This window comes from Rattus norvegicus, chromosome 2, assembly GCF_036323735.1.
Source record: "Rattus norvegicus strain BN/NHsdMcwi chromosome 2, GRCr8, whole genome shotgun sequence".
NCBI lineage: Eukaryota > Metazoa > Chordata > Mammalia > Rodentia > Muridae > Rattus > Rattus norvegicus.
This window is the reverse complement of record NC_086020.1, coordinates 231233223-231248515: the sequence shown is the minus strand read 5'-3', so window position 1 is coordinate 231248515 and position 15293 is coordinate 231233223. Positions and strand designations below refer to the sequence as shown.

The window sequence follows — 15293 nt, the reverse complement described above, 5'->3', positions numbered from 1 at the left end:
CCATCCCTCCTCTTCACTTTAGCATCTTCAGCCTCCCCAAATGCTCCTTGCTTGAGCTTTTCCAGGGCATTTAACATGTCCAGACGTACCAAATACACAGTCATCAATGGTTCTTATACGATCACAATAATAGCATACAAATAAACTTTTAAAGTTGGCTAGAATATTATAGACAAAGATAGAAATCCTAATCAAACCTGCCTTTCTGTTGTAAAGCAGGAGTGCTTCCTTAAGACCCAGCAAATAGGAGATTAAAATAGGCTGTATTTTAAAGCATCCCTTCTCTCTCACTCCCATCCTTAATGCCCCCACTAAAAGGTTTCAAAATAGGCAAAGATTCTCAATATGAAAGAGGACTTAGAACTCATCTGGTTCAACTCCCACCCAGTGTAAGATCCCCACAGGTCACTGTCCCTCTGCTGCCTGAGTACTTGTAGTATAGGGGGCCCACATATTCGTAAGAATGTCCATCTTGTTGCCATTCAGATGAACTCACATTAGAGGTCCTGCAGGAAACCCCTCACTTCTTTTACAGTCTCTTCTTGCTCTTGTTTTACAAAGAGTGACAGTGTCTTTTCTTCTCTCTCGGTGGCCACACTTGTCTCATTTTGATTGCCACTCTTTGATACATGACAGTGCTGCTGAGTTGTAACATTTCTCTCATTCTTGTTATCTTTGTCACTTATCTTGGAAACCACTATTGCTCAAAGCAACATGGCTCCTGCCTGTCTAAGTTAGGGCATGCACTGCTGTGAAGAGACGACATAACCACAGCAACTTCATATAAAGGAAAACACTGAATTGAGACTGTTGCACAGTTTCAGGAGTTTAGTCCATGTTCATCATGATGGGACGCATGAGGTCATGCAGGTAGATACGGTGCTAAGGAAGGGGCTGAGAGTTCTACATCTGGATCTGTAGGCAGTAGGAAGAGAGAACAATACTGGGCTTGGTTCGAGCTTCTGAAATCCCAAAGCCCACTCCCAGTGACACACTTCCTCCCACAAGGATAGCCTACGCCAACGAGGCTACATTTCCTAATACCTGTCATGTGGAAACACTCCCTAATGACCAAGCATTCAAGAATATGAGTCTATGCGGGTCATTCCTATTCAAGCTCCCACACTCGTGTTGTCAAAACTAACAGCAAAGATCTTTGTGGTTTTTGTGAACTACACTCAACATTTTTGTTTCTATTGCAAAAAAAAGGTGTTGATTTTAATATTGTCCTTTCTGTTTTGGAAGAAGTCCCACAGCAATTTAACAGGAAAGAAGTTTTAGAACTATGGCCGCATGAACAAATGCATATGTTCTACATGGAAGTCTCGGAGAGAACACAAACACTTATTCCAGACAAGCACAAATAACAAATGATCGTTAATTTTGACAAATAAGTTAATGTGTCATGTCGTGCTTATTTATTTCTGGAAGAAGTTATCTAATGAAAATACCCTTTATTTCTAGATTTGGATGTCTTCCCAAAGTCGTATAACTTAAAGATTTTAATAATTCTGAATGTTAAAATAGTAGATGCCACTTGCCATAGTTTTATCTTTAATTCTGAACCTCTTGTTTTGCTTTAGAATGAAAGACGCGGGCACTGGGCAGTGGATAGTTGTCAAAGTTGTTTTATTAATAATTTTATTCATTTACACTTCAAATGATGTCCCTCTTTAGAGTTTCCCCTCCACAAACCTCCCATCACCTCCCTCCTCCCCTTTGCCTCTATGAGGGTATTCCCCAACCCACTTACCCATCCACTTCTGACTCACTGCTCTAGCATCCCCCTATGCTTGGGTATCAAGCCTCCACAGGACCAAGGACATCCCCTCCTATTGATGGAAGACAAGGCAATCCTCTGCTACATATGTGTCTGGAACCAAGGATCTTTCAATGTTTATTCTTTAGTTAGTGGTTTAGTCCCTGAGAGCTCTGGGTGGTCCATTTGGTTAGTAGTGTTCTTTTTATGGGGTTCCAATCCCCTTCAGATCCTTCAGTCCTTCCCCTAGCTCTTCCATTGGGGCCCCCAACCTCAGTTCAATGGTTGGTTGTGAGTATCTGTATCTGTATTGGTCAGGTGCTGGTAGACCATCTCAGGGGACAGCCATATCAGGCTCCTGTCAGCAAGTGCTTCTTGGCACTAGTAGTAGTGTCTGGGTTTGGTGTCTGCAAATGGGATGTATCCCTAGGTAGTGTGGTCTCTGGATGGCCTTTTTTTCAGTCTCTGCTCCATTTTTTTGCCCTTGTCTTTCCTTTGGACAGGAATAATTCTGTGTTGAAAATTTTGAGGTGGGTGGGTGGCCCCAACCCGCAACTGGGGTCTGTACCTATCCGTACTTGAGAAGTAGTCTCTACAGGTTTTATCTCCCCTTTCTTGGGTATTTCAGCTAACGTCATTCCCATTGCATCCTGGGAGCCTCTGGCTTCCCTAGAGTCCGGGACTTTCTAGTAGCTACCCTAGTTCCCCATCTCCCACTGCTATATATTTCTATTCAATTTCCTGACCCTCTGTCCTGCTCTTCTGTCCCTCCCCTTACCTGATCTTACCCGTTTTCCCCTCCACTTCCTCTCTCCTTCCCAGGTCCCTTCTTCCCTATACCTCCTAAGATTATTTTATCGTACCATCTACGCAGGATTGAAGCAGCCATATTTTAGTCTTTCTTCTTCTTCTTAAGCTTCATGTTTTGTGGGTTGTATCATGGGTATTCTGAATTCTTGGGCTAGTGTCCACTTATCAGTGAGTACATACCATGTGTGTCTGGGTTATCTCAATCAGGATGATACTTTTTAGTCCCATTCATTTGCCTGTGAATTTCATGAAGTCATTGTTTTTAATAGCTGAGTAGTACTCCATTGTGTAAATGTACCGCATTTTCTGTATCCATTCTTCTGATGAGGGACATCTGGGTTCTTTCCAGCTTCTGGCTATTATAAATAAGCCTGCTATGAACATAGTGGAGCATGTGTCCTTGTTATATATTGGAGCATCTCTTGGGTATATGCCCAGTACTGACATACAGAGGAAATAAGATTTTTGGTTTTCTGCTTTGTTCTTTGCTCTCAAAACATGTCCTAGTGTTTATAACAATGATATTAAAAGGAGCATGGAATTGGAATCCCCTATAACTTCCAGTCTACAAGCCTCAAGAGGACCAGGTTTTCTTTTGCTTCTGTCCCCTAGAAGAGTAATGCATGATTCTGAAGAATCTAGGGAGGGGAAGACCATATAGGAGAATACAGAACACTGTTCCTTTTAAAGGATATGGTAGTAGGCTGCATAACGCTTCATGTGCCCTTGTGCAGCGCACTCTCTTTTGGAGCAAGCAGAGGCATTGCCAAGCAGCAGGTATCAGGAGGGAAGAGTAGGCGGAAACAAACCCAAGTGTACGAGATTCTTCGACGTCTGTCTTCTCTTCCATCCGGGAGTTTTCCATGGGCACACCAGGTCTACAAACCAATTTTATATGTCATTCTCATCAGAACACAATCAAATTTTCTATCAAATGGAAAAGCAAATTCATTCTCGGTAATAACACATATACAAGATTAAACTTGTGCTGTCAGCTTTTCAGAGGGAATTAAGACCATGTTAATGTCAAGGAAAACAAGGCTCTACTTCCCACGTGTGATGATTTAGAAAATAAATTTCCCTGTTACTCATCTGTTTTAATTACGTGCCAGTCTGAGATGTATTTACGTATTCAGTGCAAAACAGGCAAAATGGTATGAAAAAGTCACATGGAAAATTTTATTCTTCTTACTTCAGAGTCATGGCTGATAATGCATGAAAAACTCTACAAGACAAATTAAAGACACTTGTGCATAAACACTGAGTCTTTGATTCATACCCAGATTAACTTAAATTAAAATATAGAAGACATGAAATCAGTTCAGTTAGATTTGGGTAAAGTGAAATCACTGAAGCTCACTTTCATCTTCACCCCGGGTCAACTACACATTAGCAGTATGACTAGAACCAAAAACTGTGGTTTCTCCCCAATTCCACTCATTTTTTCCCATTTAACATCATTCTTTAAAAATCATGCTCTTAAGTGTGATTCAGATTTGTAATTTTCTTCCATATATTTAATCATATGACACAGGATTTAAAAAATCTATGATAATGTTTATATTGTACTTGATATATAATGTATAATTTGCTAAATAATTTATACCTGCTTACCCTGTCTCCAACACCATACCTATCTACTTCTTGCCATGATGGCCAGGGACTAATCCTCTGAAACTGTAAGTAAACATTTGATTAAATGGTGTTCTTTGATGAGGTTTGCCTCGAATATGGTATCTTTTCACTGTAATAGAACAGTAATTAGGACACTCTTGTCCTGTCCCTTCTATCCCGTCTCATCTTCCCCCTCTTCCTCCACCACTATTACCTTCCCTTTCCCTTTCATTTTTGCTCAGTAAATTAAAAACAGATAAACTCTTCCTCTCCTTAACTTTCCTAAACTGCAATGAAGTTTTGTTGAAATCCTACAGTTTTAAATTGTCATATTTATTCTAACACAAACACAAATGTACACACACATACACACACACACACACACACACACACACACACACACACACACACATGCACATATTCCTAACAAAACCAGCAATTTCCCTAAGGTCCTCTATAGGCCTGAAAACTTCTTCCCAGAGTCTAGAATCTAACACACAAGTAATGAGGAATAATGAACATTATATTTGACAAACTTTTCCAAGTGATTTTAAGTTAGGTGCTATTTAAACCCATCTTCCTGACTTCTCTAACTCAGCATAATTTGTAACTCCATACTAAATACATTCTTTTATACCTATAGCTAGGTGAAGATCTCATCCTTTATCAAAGATGCTTCTTGTGTAGCAGATGGGGACTCTTACGGAATTCCCACAACTCGTCCAAACACAGAGAACAACTGACGCTGGGTGTTGCATACAATTGGAGAGGTCTACAACAGTACCTAGGACTATCATAGAAGATGGGCTGGAAAGACTGTAAGAGCCAGTGAACTAACATCACTGCCGCTGCTGAACAGTGTCTTCTAGACATTATAGGGAATCCGCATCCATCAAATCTCAACAATACAGTTGTCGAAACAAGAACTGCATAGAGGCAACACCCGTTGGCATGACAACATGACTCTCACAAAGCCCCATCCTTAGAGGAAATGTTGTAGCCAAACAATGGCTGTTGAGATAGAAATTATTCTTCCTTAGGAATAAAACAGTGTATTATCCAGCCCCAAATGGCAAATACATAAATACATATATATATATATATATATATATATATACATATACATATATATGTATGTATTAAGCATATATATATACTTAATTAACTTGAATTGTATTCCTGGTTCTCTGTCTCTCTGTCTCCGTCATACTCACACATACACATACACATAAACATACACACATGCACAGGCATGCACACATGCTCACATACATGTTTATATGTAAAAATAATATTTAAATGAAAAGAGGACCATATTTAAGAAGGAATAAAGAGGAGGATGAGTGAGTTGGGAGGGGAATGAGTCAAAATTATGTAACTACAGTACTCAAGTACAGAATTCACAGAACTAAAACTTAATTAGCAGACTGTAGGACACATTCCACTGTTTTGGGGTTTAGAATATTCAGATCAGAGATGATTTAAAAATGTTTCACATTGCCTCAAGAAGCATTCCTGTTGATAACCATTAATGTTTTATATTGGAAGGAGTGAACGTATAGCAGCAGTCTAATAGCGTTTCCTTTCATAATAGCATAGTCTTAAAGAATTAGTGATGTCCTCTACTAATCTCATCCAGCCTCACAGCGTGAGATGGTGTAAAGACAAAGAGGCAGACGAATAGATACAGAGCTTTGGACTGAGCTGTATGTTCTGAGTGTCCAGCGATCTCAGAGAGTGGGGCAAAGCTAAGTCTGCACAAGACAGATGGCTGTCCAGGGGAGAGCACTGCTAGTCTCTTTACACTTTTAAACTAAAACATCCTCATTCCTCTAGGTTGTTAAAACAGCTTAAGGCACTGAAAGTTTGTGATGTTCTCCTTTGAAACTATTTCCTGCAATATTTAGTGTATGGAATAGTTCCAAATTTAATGTGCACGTGCTTAATCACCCCTGGGGAGTTATGGAATACGCTGCTTCTGTTTGCTTCTCATACTCTCCAGCTTCATAACAGTTCACATATCACATAGTGGTCAGAAGGCCACACCACAGAGTCCTTGCTCCTCACATTGTGGATGCCGGATGTGTTTCCATAGTGATGTTACATCCAGATCAGAAACACCTCATGTCTACTCATATACTTCTGGTCTCTATCATTAAGTGTAGCTGGCACCAAGACACAAGCCCTCTGAGCTTTTCTTATTTTATGAGGCAAACACTGGGATTAAGGGAGACCAAAAAGAAAAGTATTAGATATCAAGATACATGAAATTAAAATTAGAACCCTCAGAATTACTCTCTAAAAATGATAAACATCATGGTTATTTGATTAAATCTGTTTTGTATTTCATCAATATTCTGTTGCCCAGAGAAAAACAGGCGCAGTCAGAACATTGTATACATCATTGAAGTCACTCAATTTTATTCTAATTGAGGACCACAAAGTGTTTGTGTATTGCTGAATATTAGATTAGACACAGTTGCCCTCCAGTGACCTTAACTGTGGTAGATGCTTACTGATACTGTCCACGACTAATCAATTCTCAGGCCAGAAAGCAAAAGAGAATCAACCAGTGATTGACCTCTGGGTACTGACTTCAGAAACACTGTGTGATGTTTCTACGCAATCATTCACAGTTTTCCTGGCTTTGTGGTTATCCTGACTTTCCATAGTTTTCTTGTCAGAAGTTGTTAAGAACCTGCTGATGGAAAAGTGTGCTAACACCCAACTCCAATACTTGTATTACCTGTATATCTGTATACATATGTGCATGTGTGTGAGTTTGTGTGTGGGATTATGTGTGAGGGGGGAGTATGATTATATGTGGATGTGAGAGTCTGTGTGTATGTCTGAGGGTGTCTTCTTGATGTGTAAATGTGTGTGCCTGGGTTTGAAAATATGTATTTGTGTCTTAGTTAGGGTTTTACTGCTGTGAACAGAGCCCATGACCAAGGCAACTCTTGTAAGGACAACATTTAATTGGGATTGGCTTACAGGTTCAGAGGTTCAGTTCATTATCATGATGGTAGGATCATGGCAGCATCCAGGCAGGCATAGTGCAGAAGGAGGTGAGAGTTCTATATCCTGTTCTGAAGGCAAACAGAAGATTGGCTTCCAAGGAGTTAGAATGAGGGTCTTAAAACACACACTAACAATGACTAACTTTCTCCAATAAGGCCATGCCTACTCCAACTAGGCCACTACTTCTAACAGTGCCATTCCCTTAGCCAAGCAAATTCATACCATCACAATGTGTGTATGAGTTTGTATATGTGTGTATGTTTGAGTGTGTGTGTGTGTGTGTGTGTGTGTGTGTGTGTGTGCACGCGTGTGTGTGTTCACTCACTTGGTGGGTTGAACACAAGCATGCTCAGGTGCATGGTGGGTCAGAAGTCAACACTTGTTTCATTTCTCAGTTGATGTCTTCCCAGGTTTTTTGAAGGAGGATCTCTCGCCTTCATGGAGCTCACCAAGAAAGCTAACTTGCTCACCACTGAACCCAAAGGATCAATCTGTCTCTGCCTTCCCAACACAGGAATTACAAGCATTTGCCACCCATGCCTGGGTTTCTTTCATTGTTTCCTAGGATAAAATTCAAGGTCTTATGTTTCTACAGAAAGCAATTTCCTTATTGACCTGTCTCCCTAGAAACCCTACCAAGTACATTTTAATTTAACCTACAGTAGATGCTTATAAAATTGAGTTTTTCTTTCTGACCACTTAATTCCCAGAAATAGTGACTCTGAAACTATTTATTAATAAATGTTTATGCCATAAGCTTCGGCTTGTTCTCTGACTGCCTCTTAACTTATTATCCTTTTTAGTTCTAACCCAAGTTCAGCAATGAGGCTTTTTTTCTCCTTGTGTTTTTACACCAATCCTCTCATTCAGAGGCAAATCTCCCCAGCCTTTGACTATTCACAGGATTCTCTCTATTCCTGCCTGATGCCCTACCTCCTATTTCCTGCCTCAGCTCATTGGCATAAGCTTTTTAATGACAGGAATGATTAAAAGAGATTCTCTCTACAAATGTTTCATATACATAAAAACATCAGCTACTCAATTAGATGTATATACATTAGGTACATGACAGAGGTAGATAGATAGATAGAAAGATAGATAGATAGATAGATAGATAGATAGATAGATAGATAAATTGATAGATGTATCATACATGCATACATACATACATACATATATAGTTTTACCATTATTTACTCTGTGAACAAAATGATTCAAATCCCTTCACTTCCACAGCACGCAGAAGCATGTTGCCAAATTCATATGCTGCTTTATGGTTTGTTTCCATTGGGAGCTGAACCCCATACTTATAACCAAGATTCAAGAATAGAAACAAGTCATTGCTTCTCACCTCACAAATAAAGACAAGACGAAAAGGAGTCATTGCAATTGGTGCAGTGAATTCATAATACCTTCCAGGACCTGGGCTACATCCAACTTCTCTTCCATGCTCACTTATGTCTACCCAGAACGGTAGCAGATAATATCCAGACTCCAGAAACAATGTGCCTGTTGAATCAGGAACAAGCTTGTGTGCCAGGGTGGAGTAGGGCAAGAGAAAAAGCTCTTTTCATCTAATTTCACTCCATTTAAGACTTTGTGAGAATCTCAATAGCTGTGAGGATCTCATTAGCCAGAAGCTACTAATGGACCCATAAGTAACAGACAAGGAGGATTAACATTTTAGTTTTGTGCCTGTGCACAATGATGACTGTATAAAATGGCAAAGTCATTTCTTTCTAAGGAGGAATAAGGGAGGGGGAGGAGGAGATGAGGGAGAAAGAATAAGGAGGAGGAGCATGAAGGGGACGAGTCAATAGAAGAAATTAGGACGTGAACTAGCAGTTTTAGAAAAGGAGGATCATCGCTTCTCGGCCTTTTGGCTAAGATCAAGTGTAGAAAAGGAGGATCAGGTATCCATTCTTTTTCTTACTTCATGTGTGATTGTATGTAGCACCTGAATTACACTGTTTCTTAGCAACAGTTTCCTGGACACTGTAGAGTGATAAAAACAGGTGCAATCTTGTCTACCAAAATCTTACTTGAAGGGATTTAAATGGACAGATGTAAATGCAATTCAAATAACAATATTATATTATGATCATTTAGAAAGGAGATATACTCCAAAATGTCCTTTTAGCCAATTACTAAAACAGGAAATTAAATGAGTCTTGAAGAATTAATAGTGCTTCTGATTATAAGGTGATTGCTGCCATGACATTAGAGACCTGAAAACAATATGAAATAAGAATAAAATTATTAGGTTTCAGTTACTTTCCAGGGATAAAGAGACACCTGCTGAGGTTTTATATACTTATTTGATTCTTCACAAATTGTAAAAAGTAACATTACTTTACTTTATACCTGGGGATCCATCCCATCTGCAGACGCCAAATCCAGACATTATTGTTGATGCCAAGAAGTGCTTACTGACAAGATCTTGGTATAGCTGTCCCATGAGAGGCTTTGCCAGAGAATGACCAATATACATGCAGATGCTCCCAACCAACCATTGGACTGAGTACAGGAATCCTAATGGAGGAGGTAGGGAAGGACTGAAGGAGCTGAAGAGGTTTGCAACCCCATAGAAAGAAAAACAATATCAATAAAACAGACCTCATAGAGCTCCCAGGGACATAACCATCAACCAAAGAATACACATGGAGGGACCCATGACTCCAGTTGCATGTGTTGCAGAGGATGGCCTTATCTGGCATCAATGAGAGGGAGGCCTTTGTTCCTGTGGAGACTCGATGCCCCAGCATAGGAACATGCTAGGGTGGTGAGAGTGAAGTGGGTGGGTGGGTGGGGGAACACCCTCATAAAAGCAAGGGAGAGGGGGTAGGGGGCTTGTGGAGGGGAAACCAGGAAGTGAACAACATTTAAAATGTAAGTAAATAAAATAACCCAAAAAAAGATTTCAACTTAATAAGTAAAATAAATGCAGTCCCAATTTTTACTTCTTTAATAGCCCAAATCATAATTCTTCCTTTAAAATTTTTAACTATATTTCTATTTATTCTTGTGAACCTCACATATGCATACATGTACACAATGTACTATTATCATATCTATTCTCTTTTTCTTCCTTCAACTCCTCTACATCTTACCTTAATGTTCCTTTCCTAATTTCATAATTTTAAAAAAAATTATAAGCCATCAGTTCCAACCAGTATTTTCAGTGGATGTGAAGCCTTCCAATGGACAATGGGAAACTTACCAGTAGAAACATCATCAAGCAAGAATAATTCTTAGCAATTATCAACTATCAATAATAGCTCCTTTTAAAGGGTGTGTCTGGGAGAGCAAATTCCCCCATCCATGCTGGACCACAGCTGCAAGTTCATGAATTTATTAACCATATGATGTCCAGAAAAATGTAAATTTACCTCAACGCCCTCATTCCCTTGCTCATATGTCCTTGCTGTTACACCTGCATGATGCTTTCTGAAGCCTGACATGGGATGGGACGAGATGGGAAATTTTTTATGAAGTTGTTCTCTATCTTTGAAATGACTTGTACCCTCTGAAAAAGAAGCTTATCAGACCAAGGTTTAATGCAAACCAAGTCTATGTGTATAGGCATAAATGTTTTCATGGTAAATTTGACCAAGTGGCCACTTGGGGTAGACCAAAATAACCAGGTCTACCCTAGAGCCTACGGCATGCCAGCCATGGACTTTTGGTTACGTTTATAATACCAGACATGAATTCTCTGCTGGGCAGCAGAATTCTAATCCAATTGGCAAGCAGCTAGTCATTCTATGCGAGCCATGCTTCTATTACTAATGTATTCCACTAATGTGAACATTATGCTTAGTCGATGAGTATTGCGCCATCAAAGTCCAGTCTGGGAAAGATAATTGATGTTTTTTCTTTCAACGAAGCCTACATTGTACCTTTAAACACAATGAAGGCTAGACAGTGGGGGGGGGTAATTTCTCACTCACTTTCAGACTGAGTCCTTTGTGTCCTCCTATCAGCAGAAGGTGTAGAGAAGAAATCTTATCTTACCCTGTAGTTATGGTAGAGAACTATATCAGTAACTACAAGAAAATTGACTTAGAGTTTTGATGTTGGAGTACTTTGTGGATGGGAAGGTGTGTAGTAACAGGGTAAGGAAGTCTATCAGATCACATTTCATCAGTATACAGAAGAGAGAGAGAGAGAGAGAGACAGACAGACAGACAGACAGATAAGAGACAGAGACATAGAGAGACAGAGAAGGAGAGAGACAGAGACAGAGACATGGAGAGATGGAGAGGGAGAGGGAGAGACAGACAGACAGACAGACAGAGACAGAGACATAGAGAGACAGAGAAGGAGAGAGACAGAGACAGAGACATGGAGAGGGAGAGAGAGAGAGGGAAAGAGAGAGAGAGAGAGAGAGAGAGAGAGAGAGAGAGAGAGCGAGAGAATGCTACCTCCCACCCCTCAGTTTCATTGTTTGCTCCTTGTGGTTGTGATAAAATATCACAATAAAAAGCAACTTGAAGAAGAAAGAATTTAATTAGCTTAAAGGTTCTGGTGCATCACAAAGGAAAACCAAACCATGAAATCAAGACAGATACAAGGAGGCAAGAAGTGAAGTAGAGACCAGGAAAGGATGTTGCGTGCTGGCTGGTTGCATCTGTCTTTCTCAAGAATGGCATCAGATGGAGCTTGAGGATTCTTATGAAAGATTAAGAGTAAGTCTTCTGCAAAGAAGTGCAGGCCGACAGGAGCTGGATGTAGATCGCTCCTGAGAGACACAGCCAGAATACAGCAAATACAGAGGCGAATGCCAGCAGCAAACCACTGAACTGAGAATAGGACCCCCATTGAAGGAATCAGAGAAAGAACTGGAAGAGCTTGAAGGGGCTCGAGACCCCATATGAACAACAATACCAAGCAACCAGAGCTTCCAGGGACTAAGCCACTACCTAAAGACTATACATGGACTGACCTTGGACTCTGACCTCATAGGTAGCAATGAATATCCTAGTAAGAGCACCAGTGGAAGGGGAAGCCCTGGGTCCTGCTAAGACTAAACCCCCAGTGAACTAGACTGTTGGGGGGAGGGCGGCAATGGGGGGAGGGGGGGGAGGGGAACACCTATTAGGAAGAGGAGGGGGGAGGGGAATGTTTGCCCGGAAACCGGGAAAGGGAATAACACTCGAAATGTATATAAGAAATACTCAAGTTAATAAAAAAAAAAAAAAGAGTAAGTCTTCTGGGACCTGAAGCCAACAGAGTCAACTAACATGGACAGTTGGGATTCTCAGAGATTGAACCACCAACCAAAGAACATACAGGGGCTGGACCTAGACCTCCCTGCACATAAGTGCAGTTTGGTCTTCATGTGGGTCCTGAACAACTAAAGTAAGGGGACTATCCCAAGAGCTGTTGGCTGTCTGTGGGATATGGTCTTCTAGCTGGGCTGCCTTGTCTGGCCTCAGTAGGAAAGGAACTGCTGAGCCTTGCAGAAATTTGAAGTGCCAGGGTGGGAGGAGTACCTGGGGAAGGGGGGGGGACCTGCACAGAGAAGGGGAGAGGAGAATGGGAGTGTTATAGGAGAGGGTGGCCAGGAGGGTGCAGTGTCAGGATGTAAAGTGAATAAGTAAAAAGATTAAATTATTTTAAAAAATGGAAGAAGGGAAAGGGATGGCATTGCAAGTGGTTATCTGCAGCTTTCTGTGTAACACAATATTTAGTTTAATACCTCCACAGACATGGGTCTTGGGATTTCATCGTAGGTATATTTTTGTGTCACACTGACAAAGACTGGCCAGTGCATCCCGGAAGCTGGCCAGTGCATCCCGGAAGCTGGCCAGTGCATCCCGGAAGCACCTCTGGTAGGCAGATGACACAGAGCGCTAACATTTCAGGCCTCCTCCCACAGACGTTGCACCTCAGCCATTCTTTAAAACCGCTGTGAAGAATCCATGACGTCCTTAGTTGTGGTCCTTCACATCTCCAAGGCAGCTTCTACATGGACAATGCTACCAACTTTGGAAGCCTAGTTGGGTTGGACCCTTTCCTCCTTAGAACACGGGAGCAGCAACTTTTGGATGCTGAAACCATTACTTTCTGGGAGCAAGCAAGTCTTTAGGTTGTTTTTTGGTTCGGTTGGTTTTGTGTTTGTTTGGGTTTTTGTTGTATTTTTCCCCCACAAACTTGAACTATAGCTAGGTGGGAATTTTCTGTAGGGTTCTATTCCATATGTTCCAGGGTGGAGTAGAGGGGTTTTCTTGAGCTGATAATATCATTAATAATCCCTATCTTTTCTTCATCATATGACTGTGTTGTAACACTGGGACTCCTCTTGCTCCTTTCCTCTCTGAACTATACATTTTTCACTTCTTACTTGTTGCTTCTTCCTTGGAAATCTGTGTAGCAGCAATCTGTAATAATCAAGGCACGGACTCAATGTTATGATCTCTTGAATTTTTCTGTGTCAAAGAAATCATTCCATTACTTTTTTAAGTTAGCCTCAAGCAAGTTATCAAGATAAGAGTAGAATATATCATATTCTTAACCAAAATATCACTGTAATCACCTCTAGCCAAGTTGATTATAAAGTCCATTTGTCTTCTGAAACTTCAAGCCAGTACATTCCTTTCAACTCACTGTCTCTCTAGATACTACCCACACAGCCTATTAAGCTCTGCTTACAGCATTCAATGTTTTCCTATTCCAGAATTCCAATGTTTCCACATTACTCCAAAGAAAGAACAGGGTCAGGTTCATTACAGTCAAAACCCTACCCCTGTTACCAATATTCTTATTAAAAATCTGTTATTATGGTGAAATATCGTGACCTTAAGCAATGCAAGGAATAAAATACTTAATTCATGTTATTGTTCCCAAGGTATACATTCCATCAGGCAGCAAAGACACAGCATGGTGTAGGAGCAAGAAGCTGGCTAGATTTGAATATTTGCATATTAAATTAGTTATAATAAAAATGACATCTCAGTCTATTTATCCCATACTGTATCACTTGAGACGATAATGAGGAATGAAAAAGTAAATAAATTCTCCTTTGTGCTGAAAGGCTTTTGGCATAAACATCCATAAGCAAAGACAGACTAATAAGGAAAACACAAATGAATTCATTTAATGCAGATTTAAAGACTCAAATGACAGCCAAAGAGCAGCTACCTCATGAGATCAGTCATCTGTTCATGCTGGGGAGGGAGAACTGCTCCTCCAAATTCATTTTACTCCAGAAACTGCCTTTCAGAGGAAATTATAATCAATGATCCAAATCTACCTTACACTGACTCTTTGGATGTAAAACATTGCTTATCGAAATTCTCAACTCAGAGGTACCCTTATCCACCATGTTTTAAAATATATATTATTGTAAACTATGCATCAGAAAGGTGTCTGCCTCTACATGTGATATTGAGACTTTCCTATATGATGACACATAGATTATTTTGAAGGAAAAGCCTGTTACTTTCCTTGTTTATCAATATTTTAGGAATTATCCCTAGTACTCTTTTTAAAGATTTTAAGTACTATTTTAATTAAATTATAATTGTACCACTTCCCTTTCCTTCCTCCAGCCACTCCAAAATACAGCCACTTGAGGAGTCAATGCCTGGGTTCAAGTGTTGTAATCTAGTACTAATAGAGGCACTTAGCAAGGACTTTATAACCATCTTCCCTTGTGTATCCATGTGACGTTGGTTCCTTTTTCCTAGAGAACATGTGCACATGAGGGTCTCCTGAAAGAAAGGAGGCAAGGGCTAAAAAGTGGCTTTCTTTAGTTTAATAACCTGAGAATTCCTGCTTCTGGGAGTTCCTATGTCATTTTAAGTACAAAGGACTCATTATACCAAAATGAGACTTTCACAATACTGTGTTTATGAAGCCAGAATAATCATAATGACTTCCATATAGTAGCTGCTTTCATGTGCTAGCTTCTGTTCTTAAAATACTGGATGTGTATGTCAAAACACTAGATTCTAACCAAGGTTCATTATGTAGAAATTGTCTTTATGCCTCTTTTTGGAAACAAACTGTGGCCCTGATCAGCTTAACCAGCAGCAGTGGTTCTCAAAACCAGTAATGAGAAGAAAATATTTAAACACAGGCAGTC

At 40.2% G+C, this 15293-nt stretch overlaps 1 pseudogene; it reads left to right on the top strand.

Moving 5' to 3' along the window:
- Positions 1-9067: 9067 nt before the first annotated feature.
- On the top strand, positions 9068-9220 carry LOC120101108 (U2 spliceosomal RNA; annotated as a pseudogene).
- The last annotated feature ends 6073 nt before the right edge of the window (positions 9221-15293 follow it).